The sequence below is a fragment of the Macaca fascicularis genome, chromosome 18 (genome assembly GCF_037993035.2).
Source record: "Macaca fascicularis isolate 582-1 chromosome 18, T2T-MFA8v1.1".
Taxonomy (NCBI): domain Eukaryota; kingdom Metazoa; phylum Chordata; class Mammalia; order Primates; family Cercopithecidae; genus Macaca; species Macaca fascicularis.
This window is the reverse complement of record NC_088392.1, coordinates 17,104,199-17,125,185: the sequence shown is the minus strand read 5'-3', so window position 1 is coordinate 17,125,185 and position 20,987 is coordinate 17,104,199. Positions and strand designations below refer to the sequence as shown.

At 43.6% G+C, this 20,987-nt stretch overlaps 1 long non-coding RNA gene across 1 annotated transcript in view; it reads right to left on the bottom strand.

Moving 5' to 3' along the window:
• The window catches only part of LOC123569996 (uncharacterized), a 30,976-nt gene extending 10,414 nt beyond the window's left edge, over positions 1-20,562 (bottom strand). Inside the window, exons 1-2 of the long non-coding RNA XR_010582807.1 lie at positions 20,199-20,562; positions 1,684-1,786 (exon numbers count right to left, since the gene is read on the bottom strand). This is a non-coding gene — a long non-coding RNA (uncharacterized lncRNA). The remainder of the gene's footprint in view (positions 1-1,683; positions 1,787-20,198) is intronic.
• Between the last annotated feature and the right edge of the window lie 425 nt (positions 20,563-20,987).

The window sequence follows — 20,987 nt, the reverse complement described above, 5'->3', positions numbered from 1 at the left end:
TGAGACCTTGATCTATCTTCTCTTAAGGCTTTTAACTGATGGCATGAGGTCTACCCACACTATGGAGAGTAATCTGCTTTACTCAAAGTGTACTGATTTAAATGTTAATTTTATCTAAAATTGCCTTCACAGCAACATCGAGACTGGTGTTTGACCAAATACCTGTGGGCCTAGCCAAGTTGACACATGGAATTAACCATCAGAGGCACCGAGGGGGCAGGGAGGTGAATTTTCACCCTTCAAACAGCTAACAGAAACTCTGCCTCTGCCAGTATAAACAATGTAACAAACCAGCAAGACTCATGGAAATAAGCCACAAAAGCAGCCTTGTATTTCCCTCCTATTGTCCCTGTAGAGCTGCTTAGAGGGAGATCCATCCCTAGCCCCAGCATGAAAACTCTTGGCAGTCCTCATGGCTTTCTGGTTACACCTAAAATCTAGAAAATCTGTGATTGTTCCACATCACAAAGATAATCAGATTCAGGAATTAAAAGATTTGGGCCCAGATAGTAATCTAAACCCTTACCATTCCTCGGGTGGTCTGGGGACCACAATACTGGTCTCATGGGAGCTTGTTAGAAATGGAAAGGCAAAGTCTCTGGCTCCAACTCAAACCCACAGAAGGAATCAGAGCCTGCAGTTTAACAAGCTCCCCAGTTGATTTGTGTGCACATGACAGTTTGAGACGCACTGATCCTAACCACAAGCCTAATTTAATAGTGTATCTTCTTCCCGCCCACCAGCTGCAACAAGTGCAGGGAGAAGCCTGGGATCTGGAAGAGAGGGGTGGCTTTTCCCTCACCCACCTGCTATTTCTGACTCCTAAGGAGAAGCAGTAAGGGAGAAATTGACAAGGGAATGAGACAGTCCTGCAGATTTACAAGCTGGTGTCATGCTCTGGACCTGACATTTTGCCTGTAGGAGCTGTTGTGGGTTCCCTGGACAGAGGGCCCCTCTGCTCCCTCCCATGGGCAGTGCTCTTCCTGCTGGTGAGCTGCTGGCCCCAGTAACATTCCCCATAACCATAATGATTAAATTCCCTTCCCTTTTTGTAAGGATCTCTTCCTCTTGCTTGAGATTTTTTAAATTTCTTGGCATTACTGGTTAATATTTTTTATTGGATTTTAGAGTGTTCAGTCATTATTTCTTTAAATATATTCATGTGTGTGTATGTACATATGTTTTTGCTAAAGGCAAAAACCGCAATTACTTTTGCACCAAACTAAATATATTTTTCTTTTTAAAAATATTTTACTGGCGACAGAGCCTGATCCCATGGAAGCATGGTTCTGGGGCTTTGCTACGGTGGATCTAGATTAGCTCTTATTCGAGGGCCGTGGCCAGCACACTGCAGCCTGAGGGCCAAGTCCTGCCTTCCACCTAGTTTTGTATGGTTTTGAAGCTACCACTGGTTTTGTGTGGCCAGTGGTCAGCACTTGGAAGGAGTAGCACTGTGAGCCGCTAAGATACACTCTGGTGTTCCCTCCACTCTCAGTTCTCCTCTCTGCTCCCCGTCCGCAGTGCCTGCTTCCTCAGGCACCACATTACGTGGCAGAATCTCAGTCCATGAATCAGTGACTTAGCAGAGACAGCCACACCCTCCAGGAGGAGAAAAAATCTGAGTGTTGTTGGGGCTTAGAGAGAAACTGACCCAGGTGGTCGCACCCCTTCCCACTTGCCTACCTGGCCCACCTGGTCCCTCCTCCTTGAGCAGGTCATTCTTCATTCCAAAAATGTTTCCAGCTGGTGGCAGCTAGGCACAAAGTGGGTCACCTCCCAAGATGGCCTATGGGCAGACAGGGAGGGACAAGGTAAGAGTTTATTGAAGTATGTTTTGCCTTATGACCTGCACAAGTTTTAAAGAGTCTCCTACCCAGTTTTATTCGATCATCTACATATAGTCTAATATCTCATAATTTATTTTGATGCCTCGCTTAAACTTAATTTGGCATCACGTTAGACTTGGCATTAGGTTGCATACTGCTGTTTACTTTTGTGGCAGACATATCAAAATTGTTAGTAACAATGATATCTCATGCTGATTGGAATCTCTGACCAGAAGTTATAGATATCTTTGATGAAGCAAATCTGTGAAACAAAGGCGGTTTTGTGGATAAAATATTTTAAAATATGAAAGAAAAATGATAGAAATAGGGAAAAATTAAGAAAGCACTCATGTGTCTAGATGCCACTGGCCTGAGTTCATGACAAGAGAAGTGGAGGACTGAGAAAAGAGACTCCTAAATATCCTCACTTGTGTTACTGAGTTAAAGGGAAGCTGAGAAAGATTCCAAATAGCCCACACAATATTGAAGAAGAAGAAGAAAGTCAGAGGATGTCTACCACCTGATTTCAAGACTTACATAAAGCCACAGTAATCAAGACAGTGACATATTGTTGAAAGAATAACAAATAGATCAGTGGAACAGAATAAAGAGCCCAGAAAGAGACCCACACAAATAAAATCAATTGGTCTTTGGTAAAGGTGCAAAGCCAATTCAATGAAGAAAGAATAATCTTTTCAACAAATGGTGGTAGAACAACTGGATATCCACGTGTCAAAAATAATCTAGAATCTGATTTTACATGCTTCACAAAAAATATCTCAAAATTGATCATTCACCTAAGTATAACATGGAAAACTACAAAACTTCTAGAAGATAACATGGGAGAAAATCTAGGTGACCTTTGGTTTAGCAATGCCTTTTTAGATACAATACCAAAGGCATGATCCATTAAAAAATGGATAATTTGGACTTAATTAAAATTAAAAACTTCTGCTCTCAAAAGACACAGGATAAAAACACAAGCCACAGAGTGGAAAAAATATGTCTGATAAAAACAAAGCTGGTATTAAAATATACAAAGAATTCTTAAAATTCAACAATAAGAGGCCAGGCATGGTGGCTTATGCCTATAATCTCAGCACTTTGGGAGGTTAAGGCAGGCAAATTGCTGGAGCTCAGGAGTTTGAGACCATCCTGGGCAAGCAGAAAAACGCTGTCTCCCATCCCCCGCCCCCCACCAAAAAAAGTTAACCAGGCATGGTGGCACCAGCCTTAGTCCTAGCTGCTTGGGGGACTGAGGTGGGAGGATGAGTTGAGCCCAGGAAGTAGGGGCTGCAGTGAACTAAGATCACAGCACTGCACTTCAGCCCAGGAGACAGAGAAAGGCTCTGTCCACCCTAACCTCCCCCCGCCCCCGCCCCACACACACACTATTAACAATAAGAAAACAGTTAGTTAAAACTGGGCAAAATATATGCACACCATATCAGAGAAGGTACATAGATGGCAAATAAACAAATGAAAATATGCTGTACATTATCTGTCATTAGAGAATTGCAAATTAAAACCTATTAGGATGGCTAAAATCCAAAGCACTGACAACATCAAATGCTGTTGAGGATGTGGAGCAACCGAAACTACGTCACTCATTGCTTATGGGTATAAAAAGTGGTATTTTGGGGCAGTGTCTTATAAAACTAAACATGCTATTGCTATACAATCCAGCAGTTGTACTCTTTGGTATTTACCCAAATGACCTGAAAATTTATGTCTACACAAAAACCTGCATACAAATGTTTATAGCAGCTTTATTCATTATTGCCAAAAACTTGGAAGCAACCAAATGTCCTTCAATGCATTAATGATTAAAAAACTGTGACACATTTATACAATGGAATGTTATTCAGCAGTAAAAAGAAATGAACTATCCAGACATGAAAAGACATAGAGGAACTTAAATGCATATTACTAAGTAAAAGAAGTCAGTCTGAAAAGCTGCATACTATATGATCCCAATTTAGAACATTCTGGGAAGGACAAAACTGTGGAAACAATATAAAGATTAGTGGTTGCCAGGGGACTGGGGAGAGGAAGGGAGGGATGAATAGGTGAAGCACAGAGGATTTCTAGGGCGGTGAAACTACTTTCTATGATGCTGTAATGGAAAATGCACGCCATTGTACATTTGTTAAAACCCATAGGATGTACAACAGAAAGATTGAACTCTAATGTAAACTACAGAATTTAGTCAACAATACTCTATTTAGTTAAGAACTATCTAAATTAATAATAATATTGGCTCATCAATTATAACAAATGTACAACACTAATGCAGAATGTTAATAGCAGGAAAAACTGGGAGGGAGGGACTAGGAATATATGGGAACCCTATATTCTCTGCTCTATTTTTCTTTAAAACTAAAATTTCTTTAAAAAATCAAGAATGCTAATTTTTTTCTTTTTTTTCCTTTTCTTTTTTTTTTTTTTTTGAAATGGAATCTCACTCTGTCACCCAGTCTGGAGTGCAGTGGCGTGATTCTTGGCTCACTGCAAGCTCCGCCTCCCGGGTCCAAGTGATTCTCCTGCCTCAGCCTCCAAGTAGTTGGGATTACAGGAGTGTTCCACCGTGGCTAATTTTTCTGTATTTTTAGTAGAGACGGGGTTTCACCATGTTGGTCAGATTGGTCGCAAACTCCTGACCTCAAATGATCCACTCTCCTCGGCCTCCCAAAGTGCTGGGATTACAGGCATGAGCCACCATGCCTGGCCAAGAATATTGATTTTTAAAGAAGGAAATTGGGAGTTTTGTGTGGGCAGAGCAAGATGGCAGAATAGAAGCCTCTACCACTTGTTTCCCCTGCTGGAACACCACATTCTAATAACTATCTGCATATAGAAAAGCACTGCCATGGCTGGGCGTGGTGGCTCACAACTGTAATCCCAGTACTTTGAGAGGCTGAGGCGGGTGGATCACCTGAGGTCAGGAGTTCGAGACCAGCCTGGCCAATATGGTGAAACCCCGTCTCTACTAAAAATACACAAAATTAGTCGGGTATAGTAGTGGGCACCTGTAATCCCAGCTACTCGGGAGGCTGAGGCAGGAGAATCTCTTGAATCTGGGAGGTGGAGGTTGCAGTTAGCCAAGATCGCGCCATTGCACTCCAACTGGGGTAACATGAGTGAAACTTAGTCTTTAAAAAAAAAAAAAAAAAAAAAAAAAAAAAAAAAGCACTGTCACAAGAACCAAAAATCAGGTGAGCAATCACAGTAACTGGTTTTAACTTCATGTCTTGGAAAGAGGAAATGAGGGGGCAGGAGAGACAATCTTGAACCGCCGATGCCACCCTTTCCCCATCTCTTCCGCAGTGGCCATGCAACATGGAGAAAGAGTCTATGCCCTTGAGGGAGGGAGAGTGCAGCAACTTGGGATTTTACATGGAATTCAGTACTGCTCTATCACAGTAGAGAATAAAGTTTAGCGGAGAATAAGGCCGTGCTGGGCTCAGCCAGCTCACCCTTGCACGAAGTGAGCATTTGGACCAGCCCTAGCCAGAGGGGATTCACCCATGCCAGTGGTTGGAACTAGAGTTTCTTGACAAAACCTTGCCACCACAGGCTAAAGCGCTTTGGGGTTTTAGGTAAGCTTGAAAGACAATGTAAGACACAAGGACTTCAATTCCTAGGAAATTCCTAGTGCTAGGCTGGGCTCAGAGCCAGAGGTCTAGGGTGGCACGTGACCCAGGGAGACACTTGCTTCTAAGGGAGCGCTGGTGTCACCCCTCCCCCGACCCCAGGCAGAGCAGCTCACAGCAACAAAAGTGATTCTTTCTTTCTATTTAACAAGAGGAGAACAAAGAGCAAAGAGGACTTTGTCTTGCATCTTGGATACCAGCTCAGCCACCATAAGTTAGGGCACCAGGCAGAGTTATGAGGCCCCCATTCCAGGACCTGGCTCCTGGACGTTTCTAGAGACAACCTGAGACAAAAGGAAACCTGCTACCTTGAAGAGAAGGACCCACTCCTGGCAGAATTCGTCATCTGCTGACTAAGGAGCCCTTGGTTCCTGAATAACCAGCAGCAATACTCAGGTAGTACGCTGTGGGCCTTGGGCTCTGAAATGTGCTGACTTCAGATGAGCCCAAGCACGTCCAACTGTGGTGGCTATAGTGAAAGGCTCCATCTGTTTGAGAAGCAGAGGGAAAAGTAAAGGGGGACTTTGTCTTGCACCTTAGGTACCAACTTGGCCACAGTGGAGTAGAACAACAAGTAGGCTCTTGGGGTCCCTGAGTCCAGGCCTAAGCTCTTGGACACCATTTCTGGATCCACCCTAAGACAGACAGGAGCTGACTGCCCTGAAAGGTGAGTCCCAGGCTTGGCAGCATTTATCACAAGTGGACAAATGAGCCCTTGGGCTTTAAGTGAACATCAGCGGTGGCCTGGCAGAACCTGTGTGGATCAGCGGTGGTGGTGACCACAGGGAGAGGCTCCTCCTCTGCCTGTGGAAAGGGGAGGGAAGAGCAAGAAAGTCTTTGTATTGTGATTTGAAAGACAGCTTAGCAGCAGTAGAATATCAAGTAAGTTGGTAAGGTTTTTCACTCCAATCTCTGGCTCTCAGACAGCATCTATGGACATGCCTGCAGCTTGGAGGAACTTGTTGCTGTGAAGGAAAGGGCCTTGGGCAATATCCAGTGCTATGTTGGCTTCAGGTGCTGACCCACCACAGTCTCAGTGGTGGTGACCACAGGGATGCTTGCATCACTACACCCTCAGTTTAAGATGGCTCAGTACAGAGAGAGAGAAAGAGAGAGACAGAAAGAGAGAGAGAGAAAGAGAGACACAGAGAGAGAGACAGAGAGAGAGAGAGACAGAGGGAGAGACAGAGAGACACACACAGACAGACACTCTGTTTGTTTGGGACTATGTAAGGGAAAAGAACAAGAGCCTCTGTCTGGTAATTCAGAGAATTCTTCCAGGTCTTATCCAAGACTGCCGGAGTGGTACCTCTATGAGTCTGCAAAACTGACAGCATTATGGGGCTTCAGGTCCAATCCCTTCAAATACTCTGAAAGCCTTCTCAAGGATAGCCACAAATAAGCTCAGACTGTAAAGAATACAGTAAATACCTAGCTTTTCATTGCTTAGACACTGACAAATATCTATAAATATCAAGACCATCCAGGAAAGTATAACCTCACCAAATGAACTAAATAATGAACCAGGGACCAATTCTAGAGAAAGAGACATATGTGAACTCTCAGAGAGATAATTCAAAATAGTTGTTTTGAGGAAACTCAAAGAAATTCAAGATAGCCTAGAAAAGGAATTAAGAATTCTATCCAATAAATTTAACAAAGAGATTGAAATAATGAAAAAGAATCAAGCAGAAATTCTTAAGTTGAAAAATGCAATTGCCATCATGAAGAATGCATCAGAGCCTTTTAATAGAATTGATCAATTTAATAGAAGAAAGAATTGGTGAGCTTGAAGACAGGCTGCTTGAAATACACCGTCAGAGGAGACAAAAGAAAAAAAGAATAAAAAAGAATGAAGCATGCATACCAATCTAGAAAATAGCCTCAAAAGGGCAATTCTAAGAGTTATTAACATTAAAGAAAAGGTAGAGAAAGAGATAGGGGTTTATTCAAAGGGATAATATCAAAAAACTTCCCAAACCTATAGAAAGATATCAACATTCCAGTACAAAGCTATAGAGCACCAAGTAGATTTAACCCAAAGGAAACTATCTGAAAGCATTTAATAATCAAACTTCCAAATGTCAAGGATAAAGAAAGCATCTTAAAAGCAGCAAGAGTAAAGAAACAAATAACATACAATGGAGCTCCAAAATATCTGGCAGCAGAGTTTTCAATGGAAACATTACAGGCTAGGAGAGAGTGGCATGACGTATTTAAAGTGCTGAAAGAAAAAAATCTTTTATTCTAGAATAATATATCCAATGAAAATGTCCTTCAGGCATGAAGGAGAAATAAAGACCTACCCAGACAAACAAAAGCTGAGGGATTTCATCAAGATCCAACCTGTTCTACAAGAAATACTAAAGGGAGTTCTTCAATGTGAAAGAAATGGATGTTAATGAGCAAGAAGAAATCATCTGAAGGCACAAAACTCACTGGTGATAGTAACCACAAAGAAAAACAGAATAGTGCCCTGCATAGTGGCTCACACCTGTAATCCCAGCACTTTGGGAGGCTGAGGTGGGAGGATCATGAGGTCAGGAGATCGAGACCATCCTGGCTAACACAGTGAAACCCTGTCTCTACTAAAAATACAAAAAATCAGCTGGGCGTGGTGGCACGTACCTGTAGTCCCAGCTACTTGGTAAGCTGAGGCAAAAAAATCACTTGAACCTGGGAGGCGGAGGTTGCAGTGAGCTGAGATTGTGCCACTGCACTCCAGCCTGGGCAACAGAGCAAGACTCCGTCTCGAAAAAAAAAAAAAAAAAAAAGAGAAAAAGAAAAAACAGAATAGTAAAGCACGGTAATTGCGGTGTATATACCACTCTTCTCTTAAGTAGAAAGATCAAATGATGAAAAAATAAAAAATAGTAACTACTTTTCAAGACATAGATGGTACAATAAGACATAAATAGAAACAACAAGAAGTTAAAAAGCAGGAGGACAAAGTGAAAGTGTAGAGTTTTATTAGTTTTCTTTATGGGTGTTTGTTTATGCAACCAGTTTATGGGTGTTTGTTTATGCAACCAGTGTTGACTTGTCATCAATTTAAAATAATGAGTTATAAGATAGTATTTGCAAGCCTCATGGTAACCTTAAAAAAAATACAACGGATACACAAAAAATAAAAATCGGGAAATTAAAGTATACCACAAGAGAAAATCATCTTCACTAAAAGAAGACAGGAAGGAAGGAAAGAAGGAAGAGAAGAGCACAAAACAACCAGGAAGTAATGAAATGGTGGGAGTTAAGTTTCTACTTATCAATAATAACATTGAATGTAAAAGAACCAAACTCTTCAATCAAAAGACATAGAGTGGATGAATGGATGAAAAACAAGACCCAATGATCTGTCACCTACAAGAAGCACATTTCACCTATAAAGATACATATATACCAAAAATAAAGGGATGGAAAAAGGTATTCTATGCCAATGAAAACCAAGAAACAGTAGCAGTAGCGCTACTTACATCAGACAAAATGGACTTCAAGACAAAAATTGTAAGAAGAGACAAAGAAGCTTATTATAAATGGTAAAGGGGTCAATTCAGCAAGAAGATATAAAAACTATATATATATATGCATCCAACACTGGAGCACCCAGATATATAAAGCTGAAGAGAAAGATAGACTCCAATACAGTAATAGCTGGAGACTTCAACACCTCACTTTCAACGCTGGACAATCAGACAGAAAATCAACAAAGAAATATCGGACTTAATCTGCACTACAGACCAAATGAACCTAATTAATATTTAGAGAACACTTTTTCCAATGGCTTCAGGACATTCTTCTTCTTCTCAGCACATGGATTATTCTCAAGGACAGACCATATGTTAGGTCACAAAACAAATCTTAAAACATTCAAAAAAATTGAAATAATATCAAACATCTCCTCTGACCACAATGGAATAAAACTAGAAATCAATAATAAGAAAAATTTTGGAAACTATTCAAACACATGAAAGTTAAACAATACACTCCTATGAAACTACTACAAGAAAACATTGGAGAAATGTTCTAGGACATTTGTGTGGGCAAAAATTTCTTGAGTTATACTCCACAACTACAGGCAACCAAAACTAAAATGGACAAATGGGATCATATCAACTTCAAACAACTACTGCACAGCAAGAGAAACAATCAACAAAGTGAAGAGATAACCTACAGAATGGGAGAAAATGTTTGCAAACTACCCGCCTGACAAGGGATTAATAACCAGAATATATAAGAAGCTCCAACAGCTCTACAGGAAAAAATCCAATACTCTGATTAAAATTGGGTAAAGAATTGAACAGATATTTCTCAAAAGAAGACATACAAACGGCAAACAGACATATGAAAAGGTGCTCAACATCCCTGATCATCAGGGAAATGCAAATCAAATCTCATTCCTGTTAAAATTGCTTTTATTAAAAATTCAGGCAATAACAAATACTGGCAAGGATGTGGAGAAAAGGGAATCCTCATACATGCTGGTGGGAATGTAAGTTGGTACAACAATGGAGAACAGTTTGGAGTTTCCTCAAAAAACTAAAAATTGAGCTACCGTATGACTCAACAATTCCACTACTGAGTATTTACCCAAAAGAAAGGAGATCAATATATCTAAGAGATATCTGCACTCTCATGTTTGTTGCAGTACTGTTCACAATAGCGAAGATTTGGAAGCTACCTAAGCATTCACCAACAGATAAATGGATTAAGAAAATGTAATGCTTATACATAATGGAGTACCATTCACCTATAAAAAAGAATGAGATTCTGTCACTTGCAACAACATGAATGTAACAGGAGGTTACTATGTTAAGTGAAATAAGCCAGGCACAGAAAGACAAACACTGCATGTTCTCAATTATTTGTGGAATCTAAGAGTCAAAACAAATGAACTTATGGAGATAGAGAATAGAAGGATGGTGACCAGAGGCTGGGAAGGGTAGTGGGGGTTGGGGAGGAGGCGGAATGGTTAATAGGTACAAAAATATATAGTTAGAAGAAATAGATAGGACCTAGTATTTGAAAGCACGACAGGGGGACTATAGTCAATAATAATTAAATTGTATATTTTATAATAACTAAAAGAATATAACTGGATATTTTTTAAAGCATTTATCCATTATGCATTGAGTGGATAAATGCTTGAAGGAACAGATATCCAATTTTTCATGTTGTAATTTTTACACACTGCATGCCTGCACCAAAATATCACATGCACCCTATAAATACATATGCCTACTGTGTATCCACAATTCTTTTTTTAAATTTAAAACAGGAAGTTGGACAGAAAGTGGAAAGAAGATCTCCTTGACCTGGATTTCAAAACACAAAAGACAAGTCTTTATTTTTTTTCCTCATTTGTTCATGAATAGTATTTGTTTTTTATCTCTATTGTTCTCATTTCTTCTGACACCTAAAGTTTTTGAGTTTATTAATACATTTTTTTCCTTCTTACTGGACAAACACTGAGCCCCCAAATCCATGTTTGGTACCTATGATATCATAGTGACTCAGGAAAATTGCTGCTTCCCTGTGACAGCACTCACAGCCACGCCTCTAATGGACAGGAAGCACGGTGCTCCCCCACAGGCCATCAGTAGCATCAAACCGGATTCTTAGTCACAGGGCACCAGTGGGGCATGGAAAGGGCATAGTGTACACGAAAGACAACTTAAAGAAAACTTCAAGGAGTGTTTCTGCTCAGAGGCTCCTCCAGGGGTAACCTGATATAAATTTAAAAGACAAAGTGAAAATAAGTCACCATTTGGGCAGTGGCACAGTAAGTGTCTGTGTACTTACTGCTCAGTCTAGTTTTTCCTTCTACTACTTCTAGATCTGTCATCTTTTTTTTTTTTTTTTCTCAGAAATTTTCAGGAAAAGAATGGAATGGCAAAAGTGAGGACTTAATGGGGAACATTTTCTGGGAACAAAAACCTCAGAAACTCCTGCGTTTGGAAAATCTAGTTCCTTCCCCACATGCTGTCCCTTGAAATATCTGAATTAACAGGTGAATATACGCCTGGGATTCCTGCCTCAGTCCTGGTCTACTCCTGTTGTCCTGGTGTAATGATCAATAGCTTCGCTGAAATGCGAAAACTCTCAAAAGTGTCTTGATTTGGAGGATAAATGATATGGTCACCTTACCTAAATACTACTGGATATTATGCCATGGTTGGAGACTGCTGTATCTATTGGTCATTGGTTACAAAAGGCAGCAGGAAAAAGGGCTGCTAGTAAGAAGCCCTAGTTATCTTGGCAACGGCAACCCCTGACACTCTACTAGTCACCCAATTCTGCGCCGGTGTTTATAAGGAAGCTTTATAGTAAGTTTTGAAATCAGGTTGTGGCATCCTCTGACTTTGCTCTTCTTCAATATTATCTTGGCTATTCTGAATCTTTTCCAACTTCCCTTTAACTCAATAACACAAGTGAGGATATTTAGGAGTCTTTATTTTCTCAGTTCTCCACTTCATTTTGTCATAAACTCAGGCCAGTGGCATCTATACATGAGTGATTTTCTAAATTTTTTCCATTTCTATTATATTCTTCCATGTTTTGAAACATTTTGTGCAGAAAACTGATGTAGTTTTACAGATCACACTCTCTTGCACTCTGTCTTCTTCCTATGGTACCTTAGTTTTTTTTTTTTTTTGAGACGGAGTCTCGTTCTGTAGCCCAGGCTGGAGTGCAGTGGCCGGATCTCAGCTCACTGCAAGCTCCGCCTCCCGGGTTCACGCCATTCTCCGGCCTCAGCCTCCCGAGTAGCTGGGACTACAGGCGCTGCCACCTCGCCCGGCTATTTTTTGTATTTCTTAGTAGAGACGGGGTTTCACCGTGTTAGCCAGAATGGTCTCGATCTCCTGACTTCGTGATCCGCCCATCTCGGCCTCCCAAAGTGCTGGGATTACAGGCTTGAGCCACCGCGCCCGGCCGGTACCTTAGTTTTGTAGAGGAAGCGTCCCCTTTTATCCTATCCACTGATGGCACTTGTTCCTTCTTTGTGTCAACAGAAAAAGCAGAGATCAAATGAGGTACCCAGCTTGGCCTCGACAGGACCCAAAAAGGAACATACACCTCTAGCCAACAATAGATTTACTGACAAGAGTAAATGACCTTAAAAGATTTTCATTTTAAAAATTCATTGACACCTTTATTCAATTTCATTTATTTTTTGAGACAAGATCTCACCATTTTGTCAAGGCTGGTCTTAAACTACTGGACTTAAGCTATCCCCCTGCTTCATTCTCCCAAGTAGCTGGGATTACAGGTGTGCACCACCCTACCCAGCAGATTAATTTCTTCAACAAACATTTATTGAGCACCAATTATGGCCCAGATACCATGTTAAGTCACAGAGATACACAGTGAATAACACAAAGCCTCAGTCCTTGTCTTCATAAGGCCAAGCAGACAGCTTTAGGGTAGTAATGACAATTGGGTAATTGGTGTCATGAGAAGACTGTTATAGGCAGGGTCCTTTTAGTGGACCCAATTTCAAAGAGTGAGGGCTGTCTTCCTAAGACAGGGAATTGGTGGTTTATTTTGGTTATGTGTATGTAGCGTCTCTGACAATTTGGATGTCACAGTGACAGGCACCATTAGGTGCTTAACTGGGTGATGGAATTGTCCAGTAATTTGAACATGAGTCATAGTCATCTACAATAACCATGACATGACCATGCCAAGAATTTCCCAGCACAGTCTCCAAGCATCTTTGACCATCACTGTTGAAAAGTCTCTTTGTTAAGAGGTAATAAGGCTGTTGGGGGGCTGGGCACGGTAGCTCACGCCTGTAATCCCAGCACTTTGGGAGGCTGAGGTGGGCAGATCACGAGGTCCAGAGATCAAGACCATCCTGGCTAACACGGTGAAACCCCGTCTCTACTAAAAATACAAAAAATTAGCCGGGCGTGGTGGCGGGTGCCTGTAGTCCCAGCTACTCAGGAGGCTGAGGCAGGAGAATGGCAGGAACCCGGGAGGCGGAGCTTGCAGTGAGCCGAGATCCGGCCACTGCACTCCAGCCTGGGTGACAGAGCGAGACTCCATCTCAAAAAAAAAACCAAAAAACAAAACAAAACAAAACAAAAAACTGTTGGTTGGGAATTTACCAGACTGGGATTTGGCAGGGTTTCCAGGTTTTTTCTCTTTTAAACATTTATTTTAGATCCAGGGGTTAAAAGAGTATATTGTCAATTGTTGGGGATTGGGCTCCAGTGTACCCATGACCCATATAGTGAACATTGTACCTGATAGGTAATTTTTCCATCATTGCCCTCTTACCCTCCCCCCTTTCTGGAGTCCCCAGTGTCTATTATTTCCATCTTTACATTCACGTGGACCCATTGTTTAGTTGCCATTTATAAGAGAACATGCAGTATTTAGAGACTCCAGGTTATATATCTGAGCCAGATATTTGTTTTTGTAAATTCTGCTTTTTGTTAATTAAATCTTTTTATCACCTTTATAGCCTGTGTCTTCCAGACAACAACAAACTAATGGTCTGGATTAAATCCCACTGATAACTGTGTTCTTCTGAATCCCACTCCTCCTTCTCTTGGTTCCCCCAAACCCTCTCTGAGATTGACCCCTCTTCCCGAACTCCTCATGCTTTACTCAGTGAAAAATCTGCTTCCATGTCCTGAGCTCACAGAACAATGGTGGAGCCTACGACTTAGCTGACAGGTCTATGAAGGTCCGACCCTCCTGATGTTGCCATGTCTAGAACTGCTTCTGGCCAGGTGTCCCTGAGTTCCTGGAGCTGCTGCTCCTGCCCATAAGGCTTGAGAATTTGATGTTGTCAGGTATTTCTGGGCTCGTTGTAGAAGCTAGGGTGGGAAGACTCTCACCATCTGTTGGCTGTATCCCCATTCTGTCATTCCAACTGGGGCTGACTTGACCTCCCAGTCTTGTTCAGATGGTGCAGAAGTTCTTTGAACTGTTCATGGTGCCTTTTCTTCCTGAGATTCAGACTGTGGTCTGGGGAGGAGCTTGACCTGAGCAGAGAGAGGGCTGCTTACCTAATCACCCCTCATCTCCCAAACTGAACCACTGTCCTTTGGTCATGGACATCCTGACTCTGACTCTTCACTTGAGCTTAAATTCTGTCCAGGATGTTTCTTGTTTCCTCATGCAAATAATCTCCATTAGGCTCCCTCAGCACTTCTTCCTGTGTTCCCATGCCACCTGAATTCCTGCATAATCCCAGGGGTCCATCTGGGACCCTGGCCATGCTCCTAATTCCCACTTAGAGATATCAGGCTCTGAGCTTGAGCTTCTATCTAAATTGCAACCTCAGTACAGACTCTCAATCCCTCTTTGCTGTTTTACTTTTCTCATCAGCATTTACTTCTCTCCTGACATATACTTTATTTATTTATCTTGTTTACCGGCAATCTCTCCCCACTAGAATGTAAGTTTCATGAGGGCAGGGGTTTTATATTTTTGTGTTGTCTCAGCAACAACAATTCCAGGAGCATGGTAGATCTTCGATAAATATCAGTTGAATGAATGACAGAATTCATTCTTTAACTCTTTTGATGCTTTTAGTGCCTGCCTACTGTGTTCTAGAATTGCAAAGTGAAGAGCAGTGGCCTGAATGAGATAAGCTGGGTGGGGTTAGTGCACTGAACTTGGCCCATGACAGAGCTCCACTGACAATTCTAATAAGATTGTTCTATAAGCAAGTTAAGGTGGCTTCAGGCTGCAGTATAGAAAAAAATGTTTTATTTCTACATACACGTGCTCTTCTTAGAAAGGAAATGAAAGAGTCTGCATACTACATATATCAGATGGTTTAAAATACAACTTGTGTTGAGCTGGGTTCCCAGAAGATCTAAGCTACAGTTTAGAAAGGGGAAGCCCAGACTGTCTAACTGAATTCAAAGTGTTGATAACAGAGAGCTTATCATTTAGTGGTTGCTGATTTGTTAGGATACGATTTAAATCTTGTAAAATTGTTAGGGATGATTGGTCAAGCATTGTGGCTCATGCCTGTAATCTCAGCACTTTGGGAGGCCGAGGAAGGCAGATCATGAGGTCAGGAGATTGAGACCAGCCTGTCCAACATGGTGAAACCCTGTCTCTACTAAAAATACAAAAATTAGTTGGGTGTGGTGGCGCGTGCCTGTAATCCCAGCTATTCAGGAGGCTGAGGCAGGAGAATCGCTTGAACCCGGGAGGCAGAGGTTGCAGTGAGCTGAGATCCCACCACTGCATTCCAGCCTGGGTTACACAGCAAGACTCTGTCTCAAAAAAAAAAAAAAAAAAAAAAAAGAATTGTTAGGGATGATCAAGAATCTTCTGACATCTCTAAAACAAAGTTTCCTAATGTTAAATAAGGTAACCAGTTTTGCCAATTATTCATTGAATTTTTATTCAGCTTTTACATTAAAGTTATAATCCTTTTGTCAATCAATGTATATTGAGCTCCTCCTTGTGGATGAGGCAATAACACAGGATGAATAAAAGATGTAATCTGTCCTTGTGGAAGTCCATGATGACAACAGAAACAAGAGCTAACATTTATTGCAGTATTATAACTTCATGCCAGGCACCATTTTACATATATCACTAATTTGGTCCCATAACTCTATGTGGCATGTATTATTGCTATTTTCAGTCCAAGATGAGAAGACAGAGACTTGGACAATGTCATTGGTTTGCCTGGATCACAGTGTTAGTTGCCTAGGAAGTTAGATTTGAGCCTAGGAAGTCCCGGTTTCAGAGTCAATGTCCTGTCCTCTGTGCTGTTGCTATAGTAACAGTCAGTACATTTGTGGGTGGGGTTAAATTTGCAGTTTAGAGACCTGACTTCTAATTTTGATTCTCTATAGCTTCTCTTTCAGTCCCATAACTAAGTCTTTGAGATGAACAACACTACTTTAGTTGGAGCACTGCACTGCTCACTGCAGAAATCAGCTCCTCCCTGTGGCTAAGCTTTTTCCTAGAACCTTTGACTTTTACAAACTTTCTCATCCACCATACAGATGCATCCTCTCTGTTTCAGCTTTTGTGTCTGATAGTACTCCTCTAGCCTTTGTGCTGGGAGGTCATCATTGACTTAGTGCTTATCTCTTTCTTTTCTCTGTCTCTTTTTTCTTTTTTTTTTGAGATGGAGTCTTGCTGTCACCCAGGCTGGAGTGCAGTGGCATGATCTAGGGTCACTGCAATCTTTGCCTCCTGGGTTCAAGGGATTCTTGTGCCTCAGCCTCCTGAATAGCTGGGATTATAGGCACCGACCACCACGCCCGGCTAATTTGTGTATTTTTAGTAGAGATGGGGTTTCACTATGTTGGCCAGGCTGGTCTTGAACTCCTGACCTCAAGCGATCTGCCCACCCTGCCCTTCTAAAGTGCTGGGATTACAGGTGTGAGCCACCGTGCCCAGCCCTGATCTCCTTATTTCACAAGGCTCAAGGTTTCCGCATCCCAGCAAACATCCAGTTGCCTGAGAGATGTCAGTTTCTCCCAGTGGCAAGTACCTGTTTTGTTTAATTTAATTTAGGAGAGCTAAATAATTAAACATGAGGCCAAAGTACATAAGAAAGTGGCAGTCTTTTATTGCAAATATGCATACACTCTCGGGCGAAGTTCTCTGGTCCTCAGGTGTGGGGGGCCAGGGAAGTCGCGCTGGCGCGCTCTCGGGTGATGTTCTCCGGTCCACAAATGCGGGGGCCGAAGAAGTCATGCCGGCTCCTGCCGGCTGCGGACTTTTTTGCATTGGTACCGGAAGGGGGAGGGCAGTGGGCGGGATAAGGGCGTGATAGGGGCATCTCCATTGGCGTAGCCAGGTAAGTTTCGATCTCTTCGGATTGACATCACCTGGCGCATGCTCAGTTGATCTGCATCTTCCCAGGGCGGGCTGCATTTTCCCGCGCGCGGAAATGTTGGTGAGGAAGAACCCAGAAGCAACATGGATTGCGCCTCCTTGTTCACCTTCCTCCATCTTGTCCTTTCTCCCTCACCCAAACAGTCCAACCTCTTATTGATTATAAGAATTTGGGTTGTCGTTGTCTGTCTGTCTGCTTCCTGCTGTTAGGGGGTGTAGTTAGGGTCTGAGGTTGGCAGTTGGGTGTAGGGATGCAGGAGCATTTGGTTGAAGGTGACTCGGGTGATCTCTTGGACCTTGGCTTGGAAAAATTTTATTAAAATGGGAGCAAGACGTAACATAAGGCAGAGGATTAGTGTGGGAATTAGGAAATCACAAAGGGCACCTTGCCAAGCTAGGTCTTCTATGAGAGTAAAAAGTTGGGAAACCCACTGGTTGGGGGATGGGTCAGGAAGGAGGGTGTCTATGGGGTTTATGAGGGAAAAGTCAGTTAAGTTAAGATGAAGAATGGTGAGGAAGCGGGAAAATTTGAGGAGGGTGTTGATCCTTGAGTAGAACCTGGTCACCTGGAGAAAGGGAAGGGGAATAGATGTTTTGAGTTAGGTTAAGATGTCTCATCCCAAGAGGGGGTGGGACAAGAGGGCATGATGAGGAAAGAGTGGGCAAAGTATGCATAGTCCAGGCAGTAATTTAACATTGGGGTCTGGCGAGGGTTAGACGGTTTACTGTCTACCCTAACTACTGAGATAGTGGATGGCTGGCTAGGACCTCCATAGGTTGACAAAACAGAATAGGCAGCCTCCGTATTGATGAGAAAAGAAATTGGCTTACCCGCTACCTGAAGAGTTACCCTAGGCTCGGCGAGGGTGACAGGGGTCTCCAAGTGTGGGCACCGTCAGCCGTCGTCCAGCTGTAGGAGCTGGAAGGAGCCTTCTGGCCTTTGAGGAGAGGCACCACGTTGAGGCGCAATGCCTGCCCTGCTGGCGGCGCAATCAGACTTCCAATGTCCTTCCTGTTGGCAGGTTGGGCACGGCGTGGTAGGCAGGTGAGGATTTGGACACCTTTTTGCCGAATGCCCAGTTGTGCCACACTTAAAGCGTGGATGAGACAGAGTGGCCAGCTTGGCCTGGGGACACTGGTTTGCCTAGTGTCCTGGGTTTCCGCATTTATAGCAGGAGCCCTTAAGAGACTTATCTTTGGTTTTCCCTGCCGGCAAAGTGAGCAACACAGGTTGGACGGTAGCCACTGAAGCTTGCGCCTGAAGCACAGCCCTTCTTTTCTCCTTGTCTAGCTCTGCGGCCTCAGCTGCTTCCTCTCTGGAGTTAAAAACTTTGAAGGCCAATTTTCCTGTATGGGAGTCTGAGGCCTATCTTCAACCTTTTTTAGCTTTTTCGAATATCTGAGGCTGACTGGGAGATAAAATAGGAGGCTAGGACAGCTGCTCCGGCTGGGGAGGTGGGGTCTAGCCGAGTAAATTGGGCTAGTGCGTCTGTAAGGCGATTTAGGAAGGAAGCCGGGTTCTCATCTGGGTGCTGGATGATTTCCTTTAGTTTATCAAAATTGACCACTTTGTTAGAGGCTGCCTGCATACCGGCCAAGAGACATTGAACCATAATGTCTCTCCTATGGCGGCCGGGCTGCTGTGGTTGGTAGTCCCAATCTGGTTCTATGGACGGGACAGCCATCTCTCCTGACGGGACGGTGGTGTCGGTTAAATGCCATTGATCTGCATGTTGCCTAGCGGCTGCGAGAATGCACTCTCTTTCCTCTGGGTTAAGAGTGGAAGTAAGAATGACATGTAAGTCATGCCAGGTAAGGTTATATGCCTGGCCTAGGTATCGAAACTCTTTGGAATATTAGGTGGGGTTGGCTGAGAAGTTGCCAAGTCGTTCTTCAGTTTTGGAAAGATCAGCCAAGGAAAAGGGGACGTGGACTCTAACCACGCCTTCGGCTCCGGCAACTTCTCGGGGGGGTGGGGGGGCAACAAACTAGCAGGGGAGGTTGGAACAGACTGACCAGTAAGGTAGGTTAAGACAGGCTGACTGGTAGAGGAGGTTAGGGCATGCTGACTGGTAGAGGGCTGACTAATGGGGGCCATTACCGCGGTCTTGGAGTGAGTGTGGACGGAAATGGGAGAGGTAAGAGGAGTGGCTGAGGGAGGAGTGTCGGGCGGGGCGGTGGGAGCTCCATAGGGAGGAGTGAGAGGAGTGGCTGAAGGAGGAGCGTCAGTAGGAAGTCCCTAGGGAGGGGGGGGGTCGCCTGCCATCGGCCCCATCTGAGATGGAAGTAGAATCTTCCTCTGCTTGTGGTGTGGGGGCCGAGGGCTGGATTTTAACTAACAAGACCTGGGCCATTGAACACTGGGCGCACAGGTCTGGGTGAGAGCGCAAGTCCTAAAAGCCTTGGACATAGATTAATCTCTGACCACTTTCCAAGCCTTTGGCAGAAATTAGAGAGATCTAATAGAATGTTATAGTCAAGTGTGCCGTCTGGTGGCCATTGAGAGTGGTTGTCTAATTTATATTGCGGCCATGCCACAGTGGAGAGGAAAATTAGCCTCTTTCGTTTTAAATCTTGAGCTAAATGTAAGGCTTCCAAGTTTTGGAGGAGACACCTTAAGGGGGTGTTCCTAGGGATTTTGGATTGTGAGGTTCCCATTGTTTAACCACCAGAAATGGAAACCGACCTCACGCAGTGGCAAAGCGTCCTTTGCCGCTGCTAGAGACCGGGGGCTCCTGGAGCCACTAACGGAGAATTGAGGAACTTCAAGACGGACGTCTCCGGGTTGAAGGCCTCACTGCGCCACAGGGTGGCTACGTCCTTGGGCATACGTAGGACTCCAGGCCAAGGACACGGAAACGGACGGAGATGGTTAACAAAGGGGAGTACTCACCGAAGAAGAAATTCTCAGAGCGGCACCAGTGGGAGGCTGGAACACTTGTTCGGTGTTCGTGGCTGGTTGGGTTGGGAGCCGGTTCGCTGTGGAGGAGGTTCGTTAGACCCCTAGGGGATGTTGAGGAAGGGTCTCTTCCTGGGTCGGGTTTCTGCACCAACTGTTTTGTTTCATTTAATTTAGGAGAGCTAAATAATTAAACATGAGGCCGACGTACATAAGAAAGTGGCAGTCTTTTATTGCAAATATAGATACACTCTCCGGCGAAGTTCTCTGGTCCTCAGGTGTGGGGGGCCAGGGAAGTCGCGCGGGCGCTCTCCGGTTATGTTCTCCAGTTCACAAATGCAGGGGCCGAAGAAGTCATGCCGGCTCCTGCCGGCGGCGGACTTTTATGCATTGGTACCGGAAGGGGGAGGGCAGTGGGCGGGATAAGGGCGTGATAGGGGCGTCTCCATAGGCGTGGCCAGGTAAGTTTCGATCTCTTCGGATTGACATCACCTGGCGCATGCTCAGTTGATCTGCATCTTCCCGGGGCGGGCTGCATTTTCCTGCGCGCGGAAATGTTGGTGAGGAAAAACCCAGAAGCAACATGGATTGCGCCTCCTTGTTCACCTTCCTCCATCTTGTTCTTTCTCCCTCACCCAAACAGTACCTCCCTCTGTATGTGTGTTTTTCTTTCTCTTAAATCCAGCTCCCCCGCGTATGGTATAAGGTGTGGGGAATTTATCCCCCTCTCCTTCATGTGGAGAGAGGCAGTATCCGTTTCCCTTTTTCCTCCAAAGAAACCCC